This window comes from Ostrea edulis, chromosome 6 (genome assembly GCF_947568905.1).
Source record: "Ostrea edulis chromosome 6, xbOstEdul1.1, whole genome shotgun sequence".
In the NCBI taxonomy this organism is placed as follows: Eukaryota; Metazoa; Mollusca; class Bivalvia; order Ostreida; family Ostreidae; genus Ostrea; species Ostrea edulis.
The window spans coordinates 47,257,399-47,267,371 of NC_079169.1; the positions used below are offsets into that span (position 1 = coordinate 47,257,399).

At 33.2% G+C, this 9,973-nt stretch overlaps 1 long non-coding RNA gene across 1 annotated transcript; it reads left to right on the forward strand.

The window, feature by feature from the left end:
• Positions 1 to 6,364: 6,364 nt before the first annotated feature.
• On the forward strand, positions 6,365 to 8,310 carry LOC125654321 (uncharacterized). Its single transcript, XR_008795825.1, has 3 exons — positions 6,365 to 6,820; positions 7,765 to 7,849; positions 7,981 to 8,310. It is a non-coding gene; the product is annotated as an uncharacterized LOC125654321 (long non-coding RNA).
• Positions 8,311 to 9,973: the final 1,663 nt, after the last annotated feature.

A 9,973-nucleotide genomic window follows, 5' to 3' on the forward strand; every position in this document is an offset into this window, starting at 1 on the left:
TTTCAACGACGAATTTTTTGTTCATATGAGCCGTATAAAAGATAAAATAACACCTGATCGTAATTGTTGCTATTGTATGATATTTCTTACCTACATATCATTCGCAAATAAACAATACAAATAGATACTAGTAATCCTAACTGTTCGCGAACAATTAGAGGGCTTTCCACTTACAATGATTTAAAAAAAGATATTTAGGAATATTTAAGATGATGTTAGAAACTCAAAACGACCTTGAAATTTTCAATAATAATTTTCAGGATGACCTTGACCTTTGATCTTGACCTCATTTTGAAGGTCAAAGGTCATCGGTCTTCATGCAAGTGATCCCATGTCTCTATCTATATTAATGTAAAAGCTATAATCTTAAAAAATGTTAATTAAGACATTCAGGGGCAATAATTTGTTTTGGGGTTTTCGGTTAGTTTCTCAATGCTAAAAATACTTTGAAAGACCTTGAAAATGAAAAAATAATAATATTGATTTTGACCTCATTTTGAAGGTAGAAGGTCATCGGTCTTAATGCAAGTAGTTCCATGTCTCTATCTATATTAATATAAAAGTTATAGGATTAGATAATGCTATTGGAGACTTTCAGGGGCAATAACTATGCTTAAGGGTTTTCGTATCCCTTTGATTATTTTTCTTTGCAAGAGGGTTTTACTGTGAATTCATTAGCAAAGGTTTCGTGTCTCTATGACTTTCCGTTAAGTAGGAGTAGCGATAACAAAGTTTTCAACGCGAGTCTCCGAAATTCACAGAAGGGTCAAAGTTGTAATGCATACTATCAAAACCAATCAATTGACGGCAGGAAAATAATAAACAGAACAATAACAATAGGACTTTCCACAGAAAGATGGAAAGCCCTAATAATAAGTAAACGTGATCTTACCCGAATTTCCTTCCGCCATCTTCGGATGGTAGTAACGATCGTTACCATCATCAGTTTAATACCAGTGAAAAATTTAATTGCTTCCCTATCCATCCTGGCTCTGATCTTATTCATGGTCTTTAGATTTGAAGAGAAGCTTCATGCCACCATTAGAAGGTACAAACAACGAAATGCAGTGATATGATAACCAGTTATTTGTAGTTCCATTCTCCTTGAGCTGATTTAATTGCTTGTTTTTTGTATCAACCAAAACTAGGCGATTTAACTGTGTATCAGAGACCCACATAGTTTGAGCCTTACGAACTATGAAAGTACAATGACTGGGACTTCTTGTGACGTCACAATAAACTTCGTCGACCTTGACGTTAAATTCAAGGAAAATGCCCGAGACTGCCCAATGGGTGAAATATGATTGGGAGATATGAAGTTTTGTCAACCATGGCACGTGACTGTCTAAACCAATCAGATTACGTGTTGCATAGAATTCTCATACAGAGATATAATAATGTGGTATCCTTTGACAGTGTGACTCCCTGTGACAGTGTGGCACCCTGTGACAATCTTTCTGAACTTAATTGGTCTAAAAAATGAAATAAATTGCTTTTCAGGAATACAGAAAAAAAAAACAAAAAAAAAACTTATAATATATAAAACATTAAGATACATTTTTTTTTACCTTCTTCAATACTTTTGGAACAACTGGATCTTGAATAAAAAGAAAGAGAGGTCTTTAAATGACGAAAAGCCAACGTGAGTCTATATCGCTCACCTCACTACGCTTTAATTAGATTTTCCATTCACTGTCAATGAATGACCTTAATGTCTGCTTATACAGTTTCTGATTTTCTCTTCGATGTCTTACCCCTTTAGACCTGGATTTTCTTGGCATTGTGACCCAATCTGAAATTTTTATTTCAATTTTTGATATCATCATTGCAAGGTTCAAATTTATTCCAATTCCAAGTGCTTAGTTCTCAACAAAATATGGCTAACTAAAGCCCTTCTTACATCAATATAAGTATCATAGAAGCATAAGGTTGTAAATAATGTGCAATAAACATGTTTTAAAATACATTGCTCACTCAAAATTACTAAATTACTACCTCAAAACACTCAAGCATAGAGTTAAGCACATCATCAGGATTTATTTGATAATTAGGAAACTTGGTGATAGTTTTATGATGAGCTATAGCTATACAAAAGGCAATAATTTGCACAACACAAATTTGAACAATAGTTTTGATTCAATTGTCCATGAGTTCATGAATTAAGCAGTTCATTGCGTATGTCCATCTTGTTTTCCTTTTGAGACTGCCTGTGTGTCCTGTGATTCTGCTGGTTCTTCCTTCTCTTCACCTTGGTCACCCTCTCCCTCTTCAAAAAGACTGAAAAAGTGGACGGTCTTGACTGTCTTGGTCTTGGCTTACATCCTGTTTCTCTTGACTACATCATTCTTCTTTCAGCTTCTTTATCTGATAGTTCTCTTCTTCAGGCCTAGTGGTTAGGCCGTCAGACTCTCGACCTTGACATTTGACCTATTTTTTTTTTTTATAAAATGGCATTGGTCATAACTTCTTAATGGTAAATATTAGAGCTTTCATATTGCACATGAGCATTTCTTGTGTCAAGATCTTTCTACTGGTACCAAGATATTTGTCCTTGTGACCTTGGCCATCTTCGGAATTGGCCATTATCGGGGGCATTTGTGTTTCACAAACACATCTTGTTTTTCCTAATTTACACAGGAATCATATCTTGAACAGTGTCATGTACATGTAAGCTATATTCACAACTGGAGGTAATTGAGATTACCGTTAAGACTGGGTAAACAATTGCTTCCTTCTAATTCAATCTTCAAAAGGAATAAAATTTCGGACACCGCAGCAAAAGATAATTGACGAGTAAACAAAGGCCATATGCATTTTGTTTGACAGTACCGTTAAATTAAAATCCACGATAGGATTATCCACAAAAGGATTTAGTCGGAGTTGCAATAACAATGTATTTTGCATTAAATAAATCTAAGTCCAAGGGCTGTAACTCCTTCAAAAATAGTGGGACAGCATTTCCCTTGTAATATGCACATTTACACATTGTTGGTCTTCCTTTGTACTGAGTTTCATTGAAATCCCCCAAAGAATTTAAGAGGAGTTGCGAAGACAAGGTACTTGCATAAAATAAATCTAAGTCCAAGGGCCCTAACTCCGTCAAAAATAGTGGTACAGCAATCCCCTTGATATATGCACATCTCCACATTTTGATCTTTCTTTGTACCAAGTGTCATCAAAATCCTTCAAAGGATTTAGGAGGAGTTGCGATGACAGTATTTTGAATAGAAAAAAAACCAAGTCCAATAGCCGTAACTCCTTTTAAAAAAAACTTTGGACAGCATTCCCCTTGCAGTATATCCACATGGAGATTCTTCTTTGTACCAAAATTCATTAAAATCCCCCAAAGGGTTTAGGAGAAAAATTAAGTCCAAGGGCCCTAACTACTTCAAACATAGTGGTGCAACGTTCCCCTTGCAATATCCACAGCTCCGCATTGTGATCTTTCTTTGCACCAAGTTTCATCAAAATCCTCCAAAGGGTTTAGGAGGAGTTGCGAAGACAAAGTTGAAGGGACAGACGGACCACAGCGGTATAGCATAATACGCCTGCATTTTTATGCAGGCGTATAAAAACGGGTAATTCGGTTTTATTTGATTGCAGATATCATCTGTTTTAAGTTGTACCCCAAGTTTTAAGTATCGGGATGTGTTTTTTTTTTTTATTGTTTCAGAATAGAATGGTGTTACTCGATTTTACCTATCAAAGGCAAATATTTCTCATGGTTATTGTATTTTACATATGCAACATGATTTCGTTATATAGATGCATTTGACATCTAACTTGCAGTGTAGTCACGTTGGACTTGTATGTGTGTTTACTCTTTGATTTTTGGATCACATGCATGAAAAATAATTCAATTTCTTATTATTTGAGTAACTGATCTGCAAGTATTAAAATCATGCATGGGTTCACAATATCAAAAGGTAATAGAAAAGGTAATAAGAATACTTTTAAGTTTTCTTTGATTTTTTGCCCTGATTAAATTGTTAAAATTATCTAAAATATTCATGTTCCATAGAGATGTTCTGATATTATTTACAATATTTTAAATGCAAAAGAAGATATCCCAACTTCTATGGGCAAGTGGAAAACTGAACTATCTTCATATGGAGTAGATGATATTTCAGTGCAAGATGTGTTTAAAATTTGTTTCAAAACATCTAGTGATTCTTCTGTTCAGTGGCTACAGTTTAGAATTTTACATAGAATTCTTCCTGTTGGTTATTATTTGAAAAACATTAGTGTTAAAACAGATGATCTCTGTAGATTTTGTACTAGTAATATTGAAACAATAACACATATTTTTACTTCGTGTAATAAGACCCAAACGTCTTCATATATATAGAAAAATTTCAGAAAGAATTGGTTTTAATGTGTCAAATATAATATTTGGTGAAATTCCACTGTCTTTAAATAATAAAGCTATAAACTTTATAATTCTATATGCTAAACAATACATATTTATCTGTTTAATGCAGAATAAAGAACCAAATCTTGTTGGATTACTATATCACTTAAAGTTTAAATATCATGTAGAGAAATATGCTGCAATTCAAGCATTTAAAATACATAACTTTGATAAAATATGGATGAAGTGGGAAAATATTTTTGCAATTGATTAATTATTACTACATGTACTTGTCATTATTTTTAGTACATGTATTATTGTTATTATTATTACTTTCACTATTGTACAGCAAGTAACCTAAACCACAGGGAGATGTATGAAAGGTATGTTTGTGTAAGTGTTTGATGTATTGTATGTAACCAAAAAAATAAATAAATTATAAAAAATAAAAATATTCATAAACTCCTTAATATTCAAATTTATGGTTCAAATGGATTCGTGAGAAGGCTCAGATGAATTCTAAAAATAACCAAACAAAGAGCAAAATATTGGCAGTGTCTCACTATGGCTTACTTAAGTAAGATCGATCCTCGTGTGATGGCATATGTTTTTAGCAAAATCTTTATCAAATTAAACTTTAATCTTATTCATTGGATAAAAAAAGTAAACTATTGATAGCGAAAAAGTTTATATTTTTCATAGATGATCTTTCTTTTTTTTAAATTGTCAAGGGCAATAACTCCTCTGCTGGTATTTCCTCAGTATCCACAATTAATGTAAATAACAGTTTTTCTAAACTGTTGACATTAAAAATTTGTCATTAAACAAGTATTAATCTATTTTTATTATTCTGTCTTACGAAAATCTGTGCTTTTCTTGTGTTGACCTATACACCGAGTTTGTACGTCTGACTTCCTTAAAAAGTTGGCACCCTACATTTCTTTGGTTATTAATTAAATCAAACTATATTGAGTCGAAATTAATGTAGTTTTTCCACTTTCAATCATTAATATTGATAACTCACATGAGGGTGGAGCTACCTTAATAATGTGTCTCTATATGGCTTTCCTATTTATTGTGTCAATTTGACTACTAATGAGAATTATAAAGTTTGACGTAATCATTTTAAGGTAATTCCATACTCACAGTTTTATCTGATACAAGTTTAAAAAGAGTATTTATTTCCATTAATTAGATTTAAAACTAACAAATTATCAAATAAAATATATAGGTCATCACACTTGTTAAGATGCGAGACATACATAAACAGAATCATATATCACCGTCAGAAAATTGCAATTTTCCTTAAACAACGTTATCAAAATTTCGTAAAAACTTGTTATGACGATATCATAACATTCGTAACAATTTCATGAAACTGTTTCTTCACTAAAGTATACAAAATGTCTGTAAAATATAAAGGAAACATATTGCATAATCGACTTGATAAAGAAATCAATGAAAACAGAGTTATTGCCCTTGGATTCAATATTTTTATACTTATCATTGATTATTCATCTATAATTTAGACTTTTGAAATAGTTCATTTTTAACAAGAATTTTTACAATAACTATCGGGAAAGACTTCAACAAAATTTATGTTCCTATCATGCATAAATCTAAATAAATCATTGATTTTGCAAAATCTGATGACATCACAGGAGGGTGGAATTACTTTAACCAGAGAAGGAAAAGCTTGTTTAGTCACGTATTTGCCCTAATTTACCATAACCTTGGCCTACATCATACTATCTTACGTCATCAAATGAGCCACCGAGTTTTTAGGAATGCTCATTTTCTGATTGATTCAGCCCTATTTATGTCATCTAAATTCTCATTGGCTTATCACTTTTAATATCTTCGTATAAAAAGGTTTCATAAATCTGATTTTCCTCTGATCATTGCATTACCAACGCCTCAATTTTTACGTGTGCTACCAAAATAATGAAATTTTTTTTTTTTACATCATGAAAGTTTAAAATAAGAAATTACAAGATGTTATGAGGTGAAGGTTTAAGGTAGAGACGGATAGCAACCACGTGATCAGTAAAAATCGTGTATATTCACGTGAATTTATTTTCCGGAATTCCGTACACCGTCATAGAGTAGTTGAAAAATATAAAGGGGTTCCGAAAGTACAAGTTGTTGATGTGACTGACTCGATGATTGAGGGGGTCGTCTCGACGAAAGATAGACCATAGTTTAGATTAGGAATACGTCAATGTAATAATAGTGGACCAAATGTTTCGTCCGTGCAGAATGGCACTTTTTACCTCACGACCATGCATAGCTGCGCTACGTAAACAATTTTACAAAGTTGTTGATGTAGCGTGATCGTGATGTCCGACTCCGAGTGCTGCGAGTTTCAATACTGTTTATGTAGTCATTGAGAGTTTAAACAAAGTTTCTTCTGAGAAGAGGGATTCGATGGATGCATTCAACGTGGACAACGAGGTTATAATTTCTTTGGTAAGTGAAAAAACATGGCAAATTAAATTTGTATTCAACCCACTTTTCCTCTGCTATTTCACAACGTGATTTTATAATAACATCTATAAACACACAACTTGGAGATGTTTCATTTTCTTTGCATTTATGTATTCCATATGTGCCCAAAATATAACTCCTATATGCTCATGTAATTGTAAATGAATGTCATGTATATGCCACATTTAAAAAAATAGGTCTCTCCCAAGTTTTTTTTTTTGGGGGGGGGGGGGGTGTTGCACTAAATTTCTATTTGGTATACATGATAGTACTTATAATATCTTGAAATTTCATTGACCTAAGAGATATTTCAAATCTGGGGTTTCATGTTTCACACAAGCATGCAAGTCTACAATTTAAAATATTAATATTTTGTAAAATCACAAGCCCTCTCATAGGCAAATGTATGTATTGTATGAACATAAGATATGTATGTCCTTCTCTTGACCCACACTTGGTAAAGGAGACATGTCTGATAAATCTAGAGTTGACTTGTTTTGATATTATTAGAATGAACTGGCAGTTTATCGTATGAAAACATATCTGTCATCTCATATTGCAATATGATAATCATGATGTTTATTCACCTCATTAAGGGGGGGGGGGGGGTATGGGGTATGTACAGTTTAAATAGAAGTTAGCTATAACAATATAAAGTAAATAACAATCATTCAGATGTACTACTACTGCAAGAGTTCACATTGCTGCACTGCACACATTTAACATAGTGTTACATATGTAATACTGATTTCAGACAAGATTTTAAAAATTAACATAATAAATGTTATTTTCAATATATCAGTATTTTAAAGTTCACTGAAGATGCATTGAGACCCACAATTTTAAAATTGACATTGTCTGACACAGTATAATTAATGATTAATACTGACTGTGCAAATATTAATTATGATGATTTTTTCCCTAAGTGTCATCCTAAGGACCAGTGCAAGTTGAAATGGGCTTCGAGTCAACAACTTCAACAGCAATTTGCCTTGAAAATCAGCAAGAAAAGTACAGTATTTTCTAAGATAATTTTTTTTATTTTAACACCAGACATTTGTAAAGACAATTCTTAGTATATTAAATAATCATATTCATCTTTTTTTTCTCAATATTTGAATATACAGAATATATTTTAACAGGTACTTCATTTACATTGATGATGTCATATCCCCTGGACCCCACAACTTTACAGGTTACAGAGAAAATTCAAGAACTTCTGCACAATGTGGGACTTGGATAGAATCAATAATGTATTTGTGAGCCCAGATATATTGTGCAACATACTAAAGTGTGAATTTAATTGAAAACAAGTACATGTACTCATGTATACTATTATATGTCTTTCTTAAAGACAATAATATTGCATAAATGTAGATGAAGTGTCATTGTTGATTATTCTAAGTTTTTGATATATCAAAATCAGTAAACATTTCTAAATGAAAATAAAATACCAATTTTATAACTTTTAATCAATGTGTTTGAATTTCTCATTTTCTACCCCCCCCCCCCCTCCCCCCCCCCCCCCCCCCAACACATTCAGTGCATATATACCGTGAACTGGGAGAAATTAGAAATAGATAATGCAGTATGCATGCATTCTGAGTTATCCAATAGCGAGTTTTTGTTTCAGTGTGAGACTACAAGTAGGACTCATAAACTTATGAAGATACATATATATTTGTGAGAGCAAGATAGGTGATATGGGCCTCGAGATCCATGAGTCGAGCCACGGTGGTGGTCTAGAGGTTAGAGCATTCGCCCCGCATGCAGAAGGCCGGGGTTCGAATCCCGGCCGCGACAGACCTAAGCCGTTAAAACAGGTAATGGAAGTTCCATTGCCAAACACTCGGTATCAGGTGTGAATGTCACGGGTCCTCGGATATGACCTTAAAATCGGATCCCCAGTGTCACAGTAGGTGTGGCACGCTAAAGAACCCTCACTGCTCAATGGCCGTAAGCGCTGAGCAAAGGCCTAAATTTGAAGCCCTTCACCGGTCTTGGTGACGTCTCCATATGAGTGAAAAATGCTCGAGAGAGAGACGTTAAACAAGATACAATCAATCAATCCATGGGTCTCTTGGGTTGAAATCTTTCTATTGATATTGAATATAAAGTTGTTATTTAAACATATTTGGTGCACTATGCTGTATAATCATATCAATTTCTTCAAATAGGTATAATAGGTAAATCGTGGTATGTTGTTAAGAAAAATGTATACGATAAAAGAAGCAATAATTTCCTCCACTCTCGGAGAAATAAATGTCTGAAAAAACGTTTTGATTTATTGAATTACTTTTAGACCCCTGCCTCATACAGTCCCTCCCTCCCCCCCCCCCCCCCCCCCCCCCATTACAGTTTCCGATCCGCCCCTGAAATAGCTTATAGAAACCTTCTTGCTGTCATGTTCAATTCTCAGAGGTAATTTGGGATCGAATGCTCAAACATTTTAAGTTATTAAAAAGTCAGTAGTTTATCTCTGCTGGCTAAATCCTTCTCAATGCGCCGAGTGCAATTCATGATGTCTATGTTCCTGCTCATTCTTTCTCTTCCATGCCATGCAGTATATTAAAGGGGTTGGGATGTAATGGAGACATTTGTTTTAACAAATATAAATTGTATTTCTATTTTTTGTGGGGATTTTTATGTGGGAAAACTCTAATATTAATCATCAAATGTGATGACGTATGATAAATTTATATTCTGAGTGTAAGTGCACAAAGGTCAACAACGAGAACTACAACAGAGTATAAGCTAAAATTTGAAATACATACTTTCTGTATTATATTTATTAATTTGAAAAAGGTATTACAAAGAATCTTCGAATTTCAGCAAGCTTTTTTTTGATGGATTGTTTACAACATCTTTTAATAATCCTTTTTCTTACGAAAATGTGTAGTTTGTAAAAAGGGGGTGGGGTTAGGAATTTTTTGCTAGTTCCATATTGAACCCCATTATGGTGTATAATTTTTTTTCTTATATTTAACTTACTAATAGACTAACCACTTAATGAAATAAAATAAGAAATTTGATGGGTAATTTTTTTGCAGCTAAAGCAAAAGTATGACCCTGTGTGCAAATATTGTGCACTATTTTAAGGTGATAGGCCAATGTAGCTTTGTTGAAGTAATGTTG